Raw genomic sequence first — 17,915 nt, 5'->3', positions numbered from 1 at the left:
TTATAGAGTTAGAACAGGGTGCCAAACCAGTTATAACAACCCCATACCGCCATCCAAGAGGTTATAAGGAAGAAATTGAAAAAACTATTAAAGAACTCCTGGACATGGGATTCATAAGGCCTAGCTCTAGTCCATTTGCATCATCTGTGGTACTTGTCAAGAAAAAGGATGGTACAATGAGAATGTGTATAGACTACAGGGCTCTAAACAAGAAGACCATAAAAAATAGGTATCCCATACCACGCATAGATGAACTCATTGATGAGTTACATGGTGCTGTATACTTCTCAAAAATTGACTTAAGATCAGGCTACCATCAAATCCGAATGAGGAGTGAAGATGTGGAAAAGACTGCTTTCAGATGTCACTATGGGCACTTTGAATTTCTTGTTATGCCATTTGGACTCACTAATGCACCAGCAACATTCCAATCTTGTATGAATAAGGTATTCAGTCAGCATCTTTGAAAATTTGTTTTGGTATTTTTTGATGATATCTTGATATACAGTAAAACATGGGAAGAGCATCTAAAGCACATAGACACTATTTTGGGAATCTTGGAGCAGCAATCCTTCTATGCTAAGCTATCTAAATGTGAGTTTGGTTTGACAGAGATCCTATATTTGGGACATATTATAAGCTCTAAAGGAGTACAGGTTGATCAACAAAAAATCCAGGCAATTTTGGATTGGCCTCCACCCACTAATCTTACACAGTTGAGAGGTTTCTTCGGGTTGTGTAGCTACTATAGGAGATTTGCCAAGGGATTTTCTCAGCTTGCTGCCCCCTTGACTGATTTGACAAAGAAAGGAGCTTTTGTTTGGACAGAAGAGGCACAAAAAACATTTGATAAGCTTAAGGAGGTAATGAGTTCATGCCCTGTGCTTGCAATTCTAGATTTCTCTTTACCTTTTGTTGTTGAATGTGATGCTTCAGGAGAAGGTATAGGGGCTGTCCTAACTCAAAGGGGACATCCAATAGCATTTGAGAGTCGAAAATTAAATCAATCAGAGAAAGGGTACTCCATCTATGATAAGGAAATGTTGGCATCTGAAATGTCCCTTTACTAATTTTTTATGATATTTCCAGCCTCAAATCAGAACTTTAAAATCAAACAACCAATATTACAAAGATCTGTCAATTCTCCAATAAAACCCAAATCGGGTATGTCCAAATTAGTGCCAAAAAAAACTTCACAACTTCACAAATTGTTAATAAATCTGAAAATGGACATTTTTACAGAAATTTCAGCAGCATAACAGCCTACAAAATGACATTTCCAGATTTGTACAGCCCTTACACAACAGATCACAAATGTAGAGCAAAACTATGCTCAATCGGGCTCCCGAAATTAACACCAAAATGCCCGAAAACACCAAAAAACACTCATAAATTATCTCAGAAGTTTGATCACGACCCAATACATATATTCGGCTCTATTTTAACATCATAAAGTCTGAAATACAACAGCAAACCAAACTGATATGAAACACTCAACTGAAAACCCAAATTCAAACCAAAAACAATCCCCGAAAACACCCAAATCGGCACTATTCAGCACAAGGGCAAACTCTGTATGAGCATGCACATGGAATGGCTTCAAACTCCCATCCTTAGCCTTCCTGGAAACCTGCAAACTCCCGTTCTTGGGTCTCCTTCTCCACAGGTTTGGCAGCCTCTGAAGAACAACAAGAAAATTAGCAAGAATCAAGATGTAGAATGAGCCCAAAATGCCTCCAAACCCCTTTTAAAGAGGGCATAACCCTAACTCACGTCCAAGAGGGGTTAATAAAATATAATTTAATAATAATTTTTATTTATTAGTCCATTGGTTTCCAAAGATTAACCCCTTTTTCCGAAATTTCACCTTTTTGGAGCCTGCCTGCCTTAACAAAGTTTATTTTTTTTTTTAATTATTTGAATAGGGGACATGACATTGAAGCCCTGTTTCTGAAGGATTGTGAATCTATGTACATAATTAGTTTAGTTGCTTCTTGTTGTTCCTGTTTTTCAATAAGTGCGCGTGCACATGGCTCACTTCGTGAGTCGCCAGTTCTCAAAATTTTGACAAGTCTCAGGTCACTGAGGAGGTCCTATTTTTTGTTTCCAAGTCGTAGGGACAGAGCCAGAGTTCAAGGGTTTTTAATGTTTTGATTTCCTCATTTAGGGTTAGGGTTTCTTGCAGCTCTTGGTTTCGTACCTTCCAGGCCCTCTTTTTGACTCCATGGCCCAATGGATCATTCTCAGGCAGTGGTCATGCATCGAGCAGGCTCATGCCCCCTGCAAGTCGCCAGAAGTGTTACCTCTGGTTTTTTTGCCAAGGATTTAAATTTTGAAAGCACGGCTCGTGCAACGGTTAGCCTTGAATTAATATTTTAATGTTGCGACCCGCAAGTTTCTGGCCATCAGATCTAAGCAGACTGACGGTTGGCGCCATCATGTTATAAAGAAAATGCACGATATTGATGATAGCGCGATGACTCCCTGAAGACACGTTGCAGAGGTGGGTCCAGCGTTCGGCAAGTCAAAAAAGTTCCACAGTGCCTTGTCCGTTATGTCGCTATCGCATATTAGCTGAAAAATCTCCATAGCGACATAGCACTCGGCAGAAATAGTCACGGCAACAAGTTTCAATGACTAACATGATCAAGTGTTCCGGATGGCAAATCAAAAGGGACCACGTGTAACCAGGCCAAAATTTCTATCAGCATGGCTCACATAGTCGGGGTCTATGATCTCCACCGTCGGATCGGCTTGGATCGATGGTAAGCACCATTGCGCTATGGTGGAGATGTGCGAGGGTTATGATAGTGACATTGTGACCATCTGCCACATGGATTGACATGGGCCAGGTCTCACTAGGGATCGCCAGGTGTCATTCAGAGTCTTCTCGCAGGTCACAGAGTACGACAGGATAGAGGTTTCGTGGCGGCAGGCAGACAGTTTCACGACCCAAAAGTTTCAAAACACGGCGAGGCGCTATGGCGCCAACGCAACACCAATACATTTTTTGATGGCAACATAGTGCCCAATCGGAAAATCCACCATGGCAAGAAGTGACCAGGCACGTTGGGTCCCAGCAAGTACTTTGCATGAGCAGTCAGGAGCCCAGCGCCATGGTGGCGAATCAGATGTAGCCATGTATTCATTAGAGGGGTCAAGGCAATACAGACCCTTTGAGTTGGTGCTTCGTTAGACCAGGGAGGTGTTTCATTGGGCCAATAAAGAGCGACCATGTCCTCCAAGTCAGAGTTCAGTTAGCATCACCAGTACATGGAAAGGTAAGATCTCCACCGTCAGATCAGGGCCGATCGACGGCAAGCGCCATCGCGCTATAGAAGAGCTGTGTGAGTCTTATGTTAATGACATTGCGCCTGAAGGACATGCATCCTCATGGGTCTAGGGATGTCAGGGAGGACTAGTCAGATCGTTGCTACATGGACAATTCTTATTCATCGATACGCTGAGGGGAATGATCTACCCTGCACACCGTCAGATCGATTCAGATCAACGGATGACACCATCTCGCTATGGTAGAGGTGCACGAGTTTTAACATGGCGACATAGCAACCATCTGCCACGTGTCGACGGTGGTCAGGTCTTACCAATCGGTGTCAGGAGAACGAATCAAATGATGACACACATTTAGTAGGCCCAGTAGTTTCAGGAGAAATGGCGAGTCTTCACGATCGTCGAATCCATGGAGATCTACGACTGGCGCTGTCTCACTATCGAGAATAGCTCGGTAGATAACATCGGTGACTTGGCGCCCTTGCACCACGTGTCCTGGCAGGACCGCATTCCATGTCACCGAATGCGATCGGATTTAGGGTGACTGACAGGCCAATAAGCTGACGCCACGTGCCAGCGGGCTCGGCAATTTAATAAAGAAGGTGGGTCATCGAAGGTCAAGTTTTTGTGACCGTCAGATTGGAAATGGATTGGAGGCAAGCGCCATCTCGCCATGGTGAAGCTGCAAGATTTTTAGTATAACAACATGGTTCCCTGTTGCCATGTGTCGGTGGGGTCAAGTCTCGCCAGAATGGATCACTGAGCTGTTGCCATATGTCATTCGGATGAAGATCGGTTGCCAAGGTGGTGCCAAATGTGATGGGCCCAGAATAGGAATAGTGCAGGGCAGTACGAGGCGACTCTGGTCGTCAGATGGAGACAAATCTGCAGTGGGTGCCATTGTGCTATGAAGAACTGCTCGGGAGATAGTGTTAGCGACAACGCGCCTGGATGGCACGTGTCCTATTGGCCCGATCAAGATTGACGGTCGGCTGGCAGATAATATAACTGTCGCAGTTAGTGATAATCATCTGAAGGGTGGTGTAGTAGTTTGATGATGGAAGGTCAACCACGGGAGGACTTCCTCAGGTGGCAAAATAAAGAAATATAGTTGGCTTGCATGGCCTAGTTGACACGTAAGGAGCCTGGTTGTCCTTTTGACTAGGCTGATTCATGAATCAAAAAATGAAGATGATCGATGTTATCTTACAATTTGATCTTTGCGATCATTTTTGACTTACCAGGAATGAATGCCAGGCATAGGGAAACACTCCACCGTCCCAGTCGATCCATCTACTATGTCAGTATCATTCATTGGCACCGCTCTATCTACTCGAGGAGTTCTTTCAATTGAATATCTGATTTGGTACTTCAGAATCATGCTCGAGTGTGATCTTTGATCGGATATTTTGGGGTTTGATGCCAGTAGGTAGGAAGTAAATGTAACACAAAAATCTTCAAGTTATGCCTGATCTATAAAGGTAATTTTGTGATTTGTTCCCAGGGTCAACTCTTTCTGATTTTCTTTGCTACTGCTCACGGATTTGCAGTGTAAAAACCCCTTTGTCTCTGAGTTAGATAACATCCTGTATCATCTCTTTCAGCCATCAATGTGCATATGCATTGTTTTGCCTCTCATTGATGCATTATTGAGATTAGTAGTCCACATGTCGTATCTATCTTTGGCCTATTGAATAACATACAAGTGAGATCTCCTTTCCTTGGTGTCATTCAGTTGGTTTCCTGATCTGTATGTGATTATTGATTGATATAAGTTTGGATGTGTATGACTTTTGGATGTTACTCTAGTTCTGTAGCGCATATATGGGCAGAAATGAGTCTGAACACTCTATTTTGGTGCATCACCACCTTAGATTAGACTAGGTATATTTTCTTTATTGTTCTCTTTCTCCCTTTTCTTCTGAGAATAGATAGGTGCACCCTGACAGTAAGAGGAAGCCGGCCTTCTCCGGAGACTCAACCTCATAGTTCAAGTCCCACAACTTGGAGGTTGTTTCCATGTTTCACTAGGTTGTCATCGCGCATAGGCCTTGGACAAGGGTGCAAACCTAAGTGACAACAAAAACCCCATGGGAAAAACTCTACTCTAGAAAGAGATAGCTAAAAACCTAGTGAAGGACTGCAAAAGCACCCAACTAGAGGAATGTTCCAGAAAATAGGAACAAAGAGTGATCACGAAGAAAACTACTAAAGCATGAAGAAGCCACAAACTCTATCAAAAGGAAACTACTAGTCTATATAACCTCCTCTAAAATAGAACCTAACCAGGTAGAGAAGACTATAATCTGCATCAAATCAAGAGGCACTAAAAGGAAAACAATTGAACTCAAAGATATAGATGGTATGAAACACCAAAGCCTAAAGAGCTAATCAATAGAACCAAAGAGGCATTAGAAACAATAGGAACCCCCCTAATGCAGACAAGGGTGAGGTGATAGGAAACTAAAAAAGTGGGCCAAAATAATTTCATGTCAAGGAACCACAATCAAGATGCATGAAAGAGTACATAAGTGTGTACTAAGGTGATCAATCTCAAACACGCCATGAGGCTAATGTCATAGAAGGGATGCTCACTAGATAAAGAAAGATGGAAAATAAAGGCACACATCAACCTCCATGCCACTTTATCAGAGTAGTGCATGTACAATAGGGCATGAGACATAATGAATCCCTAGAATACAATAATTTTTACGAGTGTCCTTAGATGATGCTACTCAAATTAGAAGGAAAAAAAGGGCAAACAACTGAAACAAAAATACAGATGCACTATGGCATTTTATCTCAGTGTGTTTGCATAAAAATACTTACAAATGATATCAACAATGATTAGAAAGGGAAAAGAGCTAATACAATAGATAGTATAGGCCAAAAGAAGAGATCCCATGCCATAAAAATGATCCCTAGACCTAAAACACCCAAAATATCCACCATAGTGCAATAAAAAAAAGACATGATAGAAAGAGCATGGAGTATAATCCAGAAGAAATTACAACATTTTTGAAAAGTGGATGGAACCAGCTTTCCAAAAATATAACATTTTCAAAAAATAGAGTTGGGATGCTCAAGATATGCCCTCTGGGGTGAAAAAATTGCAAAATGGGCTCCACAAGATCCATTCCTATGAGAAATGCTACTATCAAAGTGGTGATTAATTTTATGCTAAGAAACATTATAACCAAATTTGGTTGTCTTGAGACAATTGTGACTGATAATGTCATGTGTTTTAGATTAGAGGAATTTATCAAGTTTTGTGACAAATATGGTATTACAAGATCAACATCACTCTCTTATCATCCATAAGGAAATGGATAGTCTAAATCCACAAATAAAAGTTTGTTAAACTTTTTAAAGAGAGCTTTGGATGATAATAAAAAGGCATGGGATTCCAAGCTTCATTTGGCAGTATGAGCTGACAGAGTAACAGTTAAGAAAGCAATAGGTGTTTCACCTTTTGACTTAGTATATGGAATTCAAGCAAGGATGCCTCAAAATAACCTAATAGGCCTATACAATTACATCCAAATGTATGATGATGATATCATAGATAATATGTAGGAAAGAATGGATGAATTGGTAGGACTGACTGAAATCAAGAAAAAAGCCTCTGCTAGATATAAAATTGCAATTGTAGACAAAGCATTTATATGACAGGAAAGAAGTGGCAATCAAATTTAAGCTAGAAGATTTAATATTGATGTGTAATACAAGAATGTAAGATAAAGGCAAGCATAGAAAGTTTTATCCTATTTGGCTTGGCCCATATTTTATTGATACTACATTGGGTGAGGATTCTTATATCTTGAAGGAATTATTTGGTGACATTCTTGAAGAAATACTTCTGTTTTAGTTATTTTTCTTTCCATGATTAGAAGCCTAGGTTTGTGCATTTTCAAAAATTTTGTATACATGTGTTTGCCTCTTTGTATATACTTGTTGTGTTTCCCTGTGTGTTGCTCTCCAATGTTGTCATTTTGATGTTATGTATGTGGTTTTCTAAACCCATAAATTCTAAATTCTTGCATGGATATAAGCTATCCATCATCACTAGATAGAGCCACTAATAGCCTTATTTTCAATATGCTAAGATCCTAAAAATTTACTGTGAAAATGTCTTGAAATTATTGTGTAGTTAGGGTTTGTTATATATACTTATCAATTTTTAAATAAAAACCCTAATCTAGTAGGTTTTTGCCCTATCCCTATTTGAAATTTTTCCCTAACATAGGATGTTGCAATGTTCTAAGAATTATGCCCTTTACCATATCATTGAAAGTTTTTCCTTGTTCTGCAATTAGATTCATCCTTTACCCTAGGTTTTATGTTTAAGTAGGAGATCACATTTTATTTTCATGCCTTCTATCTTTTGTTATGATCTTATGATGAAGATTTTAGCATGGAGTTGTAGATCTAAGTTTTCCTTCTCCCTATGTTGTGAAATAAAGGATAGTGAATGATTGTAAAGGTAAATGTTAAGTTTCTTGATGTTATGATATCTAATGTAATCATAGAATTGTGGAAGTATATTATGCGATTTTCAATGTTACACTCATGGTAGTAGCATATCATCATAAGTGTTCTATGATGAATATCAAGTGCTATAATATTATGATGAATGGAAGAGTGTATGAGCATAAAAGGCTTTTGAATGGACCCTCAACCATACAAAAAGAAAGGAGATCATAAGATGGTAAGATATAAAGTGCTAAGATTGTGAAGTACTATGATCTTGAAAAGTGGGGCCAAGCATATAAGTAAAAGGGAATTCAACACATGACATTAAAGTTTTACAAAGATACGAAGAATAGAGGATCATAAGATCATAAGGGAAAATCCAGAGGTTTTTCAAAGCTATGAAGCAAGGTTAAGCATATGGTCATAAGGGTAAAGGAAAAGTAACTATTGAAGCTTCCAAAGTTATGGATAAGTAAAGATAATAGTTAGCATATGATCAGGAGATAAAGGTAGCGGTTAAAAGAAAGTTTTCAAAGCTATGATGAAGGTTAGATAGCTATGATAATGAGATCATAAAGATAGGAAAGGGAAGCTATGATGCTACAAGAAGCTATGATTGTAAGATCATAAAAGTTTATCTGTATGAAGATGATGCTATGATCTAAACCACCTATCATAAATTATTAGCTTGAAAGAAGATATTAAAGTTGATGTTTCTAATATTATGATAAGATGTTAGGTGTAATATTGTAAGAGACTTAAAAGGGCTCTTCACCAATATGATGAAGGATTGATTGTAAGATCATAAAGGAAAAATCTCCTTTTTATAAGGATATGAAGGTTTTAAATTTAAAAGGGAAGCATAAGATTGGAAACCCTAAATAAAAAATGAAAAGTTCTTTTTCTTTTCTAAGCTCAACCAATGAAAATTGAGGAAAGTATAGAGAATGCAAAGTTGGATAGTTATGTCGACACTCCATTGAGCTGATAGAAAAAATTGAGTTCAAGGCTTGTGTAGACAGGAAATCAATGTAGCAAACTAGTGGATAAAGTACTCATTGCATAAAAAATATTCTCTAGGCTAATAACAGATTACCATTTACAAAAGCATGAAGAATTTGAGAAGTTGCAGGGGTTTTAGTGTTAATATTGTAAAGTTTTTAGTGCTAGTTGTAGAACTTCTAGATTGTAAATTTACAGTCCAAATGTTAGAAAAAGTGGTAAAATAAATTCAAGAAAATAATATGGAGGTTTCTAAAATATCTATTTCTAAAGGATGCAAAACTCAATAGAGAAAGTCAAATAGATTTGCATAAGAATAGATGAAAATTTACCCAGACTCATCAAATACCATATCTGCAAATGATTACGACTTCAAAGCCATACTCATTTTGTAGAGATACAATTTTCCCTAGTGCCAATGGGTATGATCTCTTTAGATATTTTTTATGATAATATATTTGAAAATATCTATATTTGCAATCCACAGAAGAAGAATTTAGCCAAACTCATCTTCCTAGAAGTATTCCTAGATGTTGATTTGGTAAAGGCCCTAACCAAATCTTACAACGTGGCAACCAAGTCATTTCACTGACATGATGAGAGCCTTTTGTATATGTTAGATTGTGCTTATTTCATTGAGGCTTTTGGATTATAGGGTCAAATGAGTGAACCCCTGGACATAGAGGAACTTCAAGGAAAGTTTGAAAGGAATAAAAAGGCCTACATTGGGAAGACTATGATGCAATATATCCCTATGGACCTCAAAAAGGTGGGCGATTATCCAAAGAAAGTATATATAATGATGCCTTTGGAAAAAATTAAGAATTACCTCTAGAAGACTATATATGGTGTCCATAAGGTGGTGGGTTGTGATGGGTTTGATGTGGTATATGGGTCAATCTACATTATATCCCAAGATGTACAAGATTCATATCATGGTGGGGAATATGATTATGTAGCTCACATTCTACAGAAGATGAAAAAACTTTGAATTGGCACAAAAAGGAGAATTGGGAATTTTAAATTCTACCATTACTCATTACTAATGAATCCAATTCTAAACAAGAATGTGAGGTACATCAGCCCAAACTTCATAGACCAGATATCTATTGCAAATGAAGAGTTTCCAGTACAATTTTAGACACAAGTATGGGATATGTTTTACCTTTATTTGGATTTTGTTTCATGCTTTAATACATTTACTTTGTAATTATGAAAATATTAGATCCTAGTTTCTTTAGGGCTCTTCAGATATTAAAGGTTCTATTGAGACCAACCTTACTATCTAAAAATAAGAGACTAGACCATAATTGGGGTGACATATTTTTGTTTCAAATCTTTTCCCTCATGATAGTCTATGGATGTCCCCAACCACCACATATACAAACAAAGTATATCCCTTCTAGACTAGCCATTAGTAAATTCATGTGGTAGTTTTTTATGTTCATTAGGGAATACTAAGGGCCAAAAGTGCACAAGGGCACTTTCTTGTGTAGATGTTTGAGAATAGGGGATTTTTCAATTGGGAAAGAATCCTTAGAACAAATTCATGCCTTCCTCCACTAATACAACTTATCCATTACCCCATACATAATGTATGACCCATAGGGCTTCATGAGGAACACTTTAAAAGAGATTAGGGGTTATGTGTTGGCAAATACCAAGGAGTCCCTCTATGAGGACCTAATCACAAATATTGTAGCTAAAGGGGAAGCTACATATAAAATGAAAAATTTTGAGGATGTGTTAAGTGTTGAACGTGAGATGAAGAGAGCATACCCAAGCTTGAAAGGATTCTATATGGATGTCCCCCACCCTGAAGACTAAGAAAAATGGTCGATGACTACAATGAGATCATGCCCTAGAGAAGTAGTATTTGAAGAGGGAATAGTAAACCTTGACTCCCCTGAGCCAAATGTTATTTTGAAGGTTGAAGAAGAAGAGCCTATAGAGTTATCATGGGTTTCCAAGGGAAAAAGAAGATGAAAATTGATCTAGATACCTAAAAAAGTAAAACAAAGGACACTTCAGCTAATGCCTAGGAATAATAAATATTTTGTTAATATGAGGTAGAATTATTTGCAAGATTGGGTAATAGAAGAAGAGAATTCTTTGAATGACCTAGATCTAGTAGTAGCAAGGCTAGATGCCAAGATCATTCAAGCACAACATTTCATGGTGGATGATGAGTTCCTCAAATCTACCGAATACAAGAGTTTTCTATACAAGGTAAAGCTGAGTGAACTAGTTCTAAAGCTCAAGCCAGGAGAATCAAAAGAGAAGATACATGAACTAGTTGAGAAGCTACCAGAGAGTGAGATAATGATATCTATAGAGGAAAGAGACCTAGTTCAAAGAAATGTTATTCTTCTAGTGCCAAGATGGGATCTAGAGAAAGATTTTATGCTTGACCATATAAGAAAACAATAAAATTCAATTGCTATGAATCATTCAATATAAATGGTTTGCAAAGGGGATTAGGTTTTGACATTGATTCCAAGTCCTTAGTAGTGTGGAGCATGGCTCCTAAAACAAGCAAGCCTAAATTATACAAAACACTACTCAAGGGAGCATGATAGTGTGGACCATGTAGAGCACATGTGGTTTAGAAATCTCCAAGGACATCTACCATTTCTCATTTATGAATGAGGCTAAGGTAGAGGAGATACAAAGAAAGCTTGCAAGAACATTCCATGACTATATAGACATTAGGAAGCTTTATGAATAAGAACTCAAAAAGAGCTATGTATACAAGAAAAGACTAGAAGAGATGGAGGAAAAAGATCAGGAGTTAGAGGTCAAAGTTTCATCCTTAAAGGAGAAACTAAATACTATAAAGAAGAACATAGCACAAACCAGGAGTAAGAAACCAACCAAGGTCATGCAAGAGATATCTACATAGACCACAAAGCTAGAAAAAAATGAGGCATAACCAAGAAGAATGAGTATTGATTCTCAAGCTCCATAGTAAGGTGGTCAGGTGAAGACTAATGTATGAAAGGTGTGATAGGCCATAGAGTAGATATCTTGAAGAATATCTCTTAATAGGCACAAAGCCTTTATATTTCTTTCCAGAGTGCAAAGCATGTTTGTAATGAAGCACTCTCATAGTTATCACACATTTTCAATAAATGGTGGACATACATTTAGTTTATGAAAAGATTGATCTTATTGATGGCAAAGAAGCCAGATTTTCTTGACAAAAACTTCATAGTGATGGAAGGCATGGAAATAGTGAAAGAACTGATAGGCTTCTTTACTAGAAAATTAAAAATTATACAAAGTAAAATGAAGGTTTTGATAGGAGGAATTGAACCATGTATCCCACCAATTTTGGATACTGAAAAAAATTGGACTGGCAAGAATGGTCAAATTCCTTTGATTCAGTGTTAACTCAAGGAGGAATATCAACAATTTTTGAAGATGAAAGTGATATTCCTTTCAATAATTTAATTGATTCCCTATTTAAACTTGAAATAGATTTCAACATATTTGCAACAGAATCAAAGGCTATAATAGGTGCTAGGTGGAGTAAGGTAGTAAATGACTTGGATGACGTAAGAGGAATTGAATGACCAACTAAAAGAGAGAGATATGTATTAGAAGGAGTTGGAGAGATCAAAGATCTACCAACAAGAATCAATTAGAGTTACACCTGGATAGTAAAAGTGAAAAAATAGAGAAAAGGTAATGATAGTCACAAGTTGTTGAGATGGAGACATATTCTTTTTGAAGAGACCTAAAGAAAGTCACCACCTACCAGTTTTAGAACCACTTTCCTCCTTGTTCCAAGTACAAAGAATGTTCTGTAAAAATAAAAAATAAAAAATATCTTTATATTTTTCCTTGAATCAAATTTTGATATGTGTCCTCCCATTTGAAGCTTGTTGCAATCCTTGTCTTTAATGGGATTCACAAGATGTGGAGTGAGGATCCAAATTTATTTTATGGCATGATTCTAGTACAAAAGTTAGTATTTGATGGTCTATGTGTGCTATTGTCTAATATAGATGATTACTAAATTGTATACATTTTCAAAGAAATAAATACAAATACAGAGAGTTGACTTCATCCCAAATCTTGTCTCTTTTCTTCTTTTTGTATTATATTTCGAGATTTAATAGAAAACTTTATTAAAGTTTTAGTTGTAATTTATTCTAAATTATATTTCAATTTTATTTTTCTAATAATATAATGGATTATGTAAATGCTTAATGTAAGTTGAAGGAACACTATGGTTTTAAGCAAAGATATGATAAGTATGAGATCTGGAAATAAATATAGATAAATCTTAACACAAAGTTTTAAGGTAAGATTTATAAGTAAGTGTGTAATCTCTATGAGTTATAGCCCAACGGATAAGGCACTAGCCATTCTTGTGAATTGATCTAATTGGAATGTTTTGCACAATGTATAAAAATTATAATCAATCAATCTTTTAATGTTTTATTGTATTAGTAATGAATGTTAGTATATACTTGATTCAAGGTGTCTAGGGTTTGATGAAATAAATAATTATCATCTCTTTATTACCATTGAATCAAAAGAAAGAAGGCTAAATAATCTATTATTTGTGGAATTCATGTTGTATAACATTGATTTTGAAGTAAATAAGATTTAATTCCAAAGGTAAACCTGCTTGAATCTTGTAGAGTTCAAAGTAGAGAAGATCTAAAGGTCTTGTTAGTTGGTCCTATTGGATACAATTGGTTAATTATGTGTTGTCTTTGATGTTACACAAATGTCATATCATTTGTAGTTAGAATATGATGAGATCACTTGGGAAGTGAACATAGTTCTTAGTGTCTAATGAGCATTCTTGTGTTTTCCTAGTTCAGAAGGTAGTGTCTACTGAGTTAACTTGGGCATCAAAGGAAAAGTTGTAGAAAGTGAGTGTTAACCAAGCTCACTTGGGTAATAAAGGAAAGTTGGATGGAACCAGTGCTAACCAAAATTAGTTGCCAAAGGACTTACATAAGTTTGTAGTGTTAACTAAGCTTCTATTAGTTAGTAAAGGAAATCATTTCAGAGTTAGTTTCTATTGGGACTCAAAATTGAAACCCCGATTTTGGGTACCATTGAGAAATTGAGCCCTATAAACGCTTTTAATGTGCACATGTACCTAGATGTACTTTTGAGTCCCAAGAAGTGTTCAATGTTTCTAACACTTTCTTTTAGTGCCTCTAAGTGTTCCATGAAGTTAAATTGAGATTCTGAGCACTTTCGTGAAGTCTTGTTTTGAGCCAGTGTCAAATCTACATTTTCACCTGTGTCAAACAGTGATAGGAGGCCATGTTTGAAAGTGAATATCTTGCACCCAGAAATGTTTCATGATTCACCAATTTGGGAGTGTCTAGTGTCCATACCTAAGAACCTACATTTCAAATTTTGAGTTGTTTCAAGTCTGTTTGACTAGGTTTTGAATCCCTCAAAGTTGGTAGTTTACTAGTTTCATGCTAATGCACATTGCACATAATTCTGGGAAGCCTTTTTTGACGAGTTATAACTTTGACCTAGTTGAGCTAAATGCTAAATTTCCTTTTTCATTGAATTGTAGATGTTAGAGACTTGTTATGTTTCAAGTTTGAGCTTATGACGAATCCATTTGACTAGTTTTCAAACGTGATTCCAAATGTAATTTCTATCTTTTACTGTTGTCAACAAATGCAGATTATTTGGAACCCTTGTTTGTGAAGTTATAAATTGAGATCCATGACAAGTGAGATCAAAAGGATTTTACAATTGTGTTTTCTTCCAAAAATACTTTAAGTGTGCCAATTTTCAAGTCATGAAAAATCCATTTGCACACTTTTCTAGGTCCATTCCATTTGCAAAAATTGCTTTTCTGTTAGTGTTTCTAGTTTGCAAAATCTAAGTAGCTCACTTTGACTGATTACCATTTGCATCCTGTTATTTTTCATGAGCCCAAATCACAAGCTTATACTCTCCTCATGATAGTGAACCCATGCCCCAGTTTTCGAAGCCAAATTCGAATGAGATTTAGTGTTTCCTAACATGTTTTCTTGCAGGTGATTTTGAAAGGGTCACTTTGACAGTGAATATCTTTTGACCCCCAAATTTTTCATGAGACGAGATTCAATAGGGTGCAAGAATGAAATAGAAAGAGTCAATGTGTCAGATTTTAAAGCCTAGTACATAGGTTGCTTGCAACCATGTATTTTGGAGGTCCCTAAGGTGTGAGCTATCAGTTGTTTGGTTCCCCAAGTGTAATAGGTCATTTTTTGACGTAATGAGGCAATTCCTAAGCCATTCTTCAACATTTACTGGTCCAATTTAAGAACTAGTACATCATAAGACATAGTCATCAAGGCACCTACATGTGATTTTAGAGCTAAACTTTGATATTATTACAGAGACAAAAGGGTGTTTCTTTAGTGAAAGTTTCAAGCAAGAATTTGGACTCTCACACTTTATAATCAGAGGAGCTAGAGTTGGTTAGGTACTTTGAAAATTTGCTAATAGATGAACAATTACCCTAAATGCCTCCTTGGTTTATCAAATGTTGGTGGTCACAAACTTTATCAATTGATTGCAATGATTATAAGGATTGCAGGCCTAACTATTATGATTGGTTGTCCAGATGCAATTTCCATATCAAATCTAATGGAGACACCTCTAGAGTCTTGTCCTCGCGATATTTCAAGGTAGGCAATGTTATAAAAGGGGGAATCAACTTTTAAAAAAAAGGAAACCAGCATGATGAAGACCCTGATGTTATAAATTGATAATGGTTTCTTCAAAGCAGCACAACTGAAAGCTGCATGCGTAAAGAGAGCACTCTCCCACATGAAGAGAAACTCGCAAGAAATGGCATAGTAGGGGCAAAGAATGGAGAAGAGAGTAGAGGATTTGAAATAAAGGATGAGGCAGTGCATGAGAGGAACCCGTACCTTGAAAGGGAGTCTCATCAGCATCAAAGTAAGAAAAACTAGTAGCTCTAGGTAAAGACAAAGCATCTCACACATTGAAAATGATGAGATCTGCCTTAGTCTTCAAAGCACATGGAAGCATAAACACACAGAGAAAGCTACAACAAAAAATAAAAAAGAAAGACCCATGAATAAAGGCAAAGAGCCCTAGTTTCATAAAAGGAGGCCCACAATGCATTGAAAGTGTAAGCCCACACAATTGAGAGGAGATTCATGTAGACTAGGAAAATGAAGTGAATGTTTCACATTAAAAAATTAGAGTCAACACCTTGAGGTGCCATGCAAAGAAGATGTGGGCATAAAAAAAGAAGGAAACCCATGCAAATGATGGGAAAATGAATTACAAGAAATTGCTAAAGCAGAGGAACATGCCAAAATAAGGGAGACATCAAGAAGTTCCACACACAAACACAAAGAACATTAGAAACAACCCACAACATGATTAAAGAGGAGCCATGGATGAAAACTCCATGCAGGAAAAAAAAAGCTAGTGAGATAAAATCCATGCATCAAAGGTAAAAGGCAAAGAAGCTTCCAAGCAACAGACATCTAGACAAAACTCATGCTAAGCACATACAAGAGTTGCTAGCTGCAGTCAAAGGGATAAGTAGAATATCCCACATTGTTTGGGAAAAGGAAATTTCAATATTTTAAATATAATCCAACACACCATATGTTTTGTCTTAAAGTACATGCCCTTTTAAAATGGGCAAGTGCATGCAAGTGGGCCCATGGTCAGCCAGATGGATGCAGTTAGAGGCAAAATTTTGAATGAAAATGCATGCACAAAATGATGATGTTAGCAGATTGAGGTTGCTGAAAATTTGAGTAATCCAGTGAGTTGCTACCTTGCTAGTTGAAAAATCCCAAGTTTTGTGATAGCAACATAGAAAATGGCCAAAAAATTCAAAAATTTGGCCAAGTTAAAATGCAACGTGAGTCCCTCTTGGATATGGAGCAGTGAACAAAAAAGTGACAAGTGACAAGGTGTATAGGGTGAGTCAGTGATGATGTGGAGTTCTTGACCAATCATAAATTTCCATGTGGCATATATTTTGAGGTAAGATGATGTGACGATCAAGTTTAGCAGATGCACCGGATTGTGCCATGTGGCAAATTTGATAATTCTCGCTATGTCACTAAGGCAAAGTTGTACGGTAGTTAATATAGCAACATAGTGAGTATGATGTGGCATCTAGTTGGTTTGATGACATGGTAGTGACAAGGAAAAATTAGGTGATGCCATGTGGCACTTATTGTGTAGGCCTAAGCCAATCACATGTCAACACATGGTGAGCTTAGTCAAACCATGTTTGACCTAGATGAAAAGTAAAAGGGAATTTTCAAAAGATTAATTTTTAATATTTTCCTTTTTGAAGTATGTGTAGGTCATTTAAATAAGGTCTAAACTTTTGATATAGTTGAAACTATATAAAAGGATTTAAATTTTTGCAAAATAATGCTATGGAAGCCATGAATGGAGACCTGAACTTCAAAAGGGCATATATGGGGCAAATTTTATCAAAAATAGGCGCTCCAATATACCACCAGAACTGGGAAGAGATGAAATTTTTGAATATGAGGTCAGATTATGCACAAGTGTTCAATGGTTTGTGCTATAGGTGAATTTGTAAAATCTAGGGCATTGGCAGTAGAATAGGTAGATTTGATCATTGAGCATCAAAATTTTTTAGAGGGTAGATTTGAAGACCTTTTGAAGCCTGAATGTGGAGAAAAAAATCTAAAAGGGTTATATTGGCTTCTTGAAGTCACTTTTCAATTGATTTTTACTATTACCATTAATTCTTTTTAACACCAAAATCAGTTACATTCTTTCATCATCACATTTTGAGATATTTTATACCTCTAAGGCCAAATGATGGGATTTTGATATTTAGTAGAAGAGAGAGGGTAGAAAGATGTTTTTTCATCTTCTTGGGAAGGAATTCTAAGTGGACACATGTCATCTTTAAAACAGATCCAAGATTTCAGTTCCTTCTATATCTTTCTCATTCTTTCTCATTGTACAAGTTCCAGTTTTTCACTGTGAGACCACTGGTTCCAGTTCTTTGGAGAAAATTGGCACATTACTATGATACCAGGTTTTGGTTTCAGTCTTGGTGTATTTCCAATACTGTGACACCATTCTTTAGCATAATTCTCTCATGTGAATAACATTAGGAAGGATAATATAGATAG

Source organism: Cupressus sempervirens, chromosome 2 (genome assembly GCF_028749045.1).
Source record: "Cupressus sempervirens isolate cs-2001-9-10 chromosome 2, ASM2874904v1, whole genome shotgun sequence".
Lineage (NCBI taxonomy): Eukaryota > Viridiplantae > Streptophyta > Pinopsida > Cupressales > Cupressaceae > Cupressus > Cupressus sempervirens.
Note: the sequence above shows the minus strand (reverse complement) of the source record.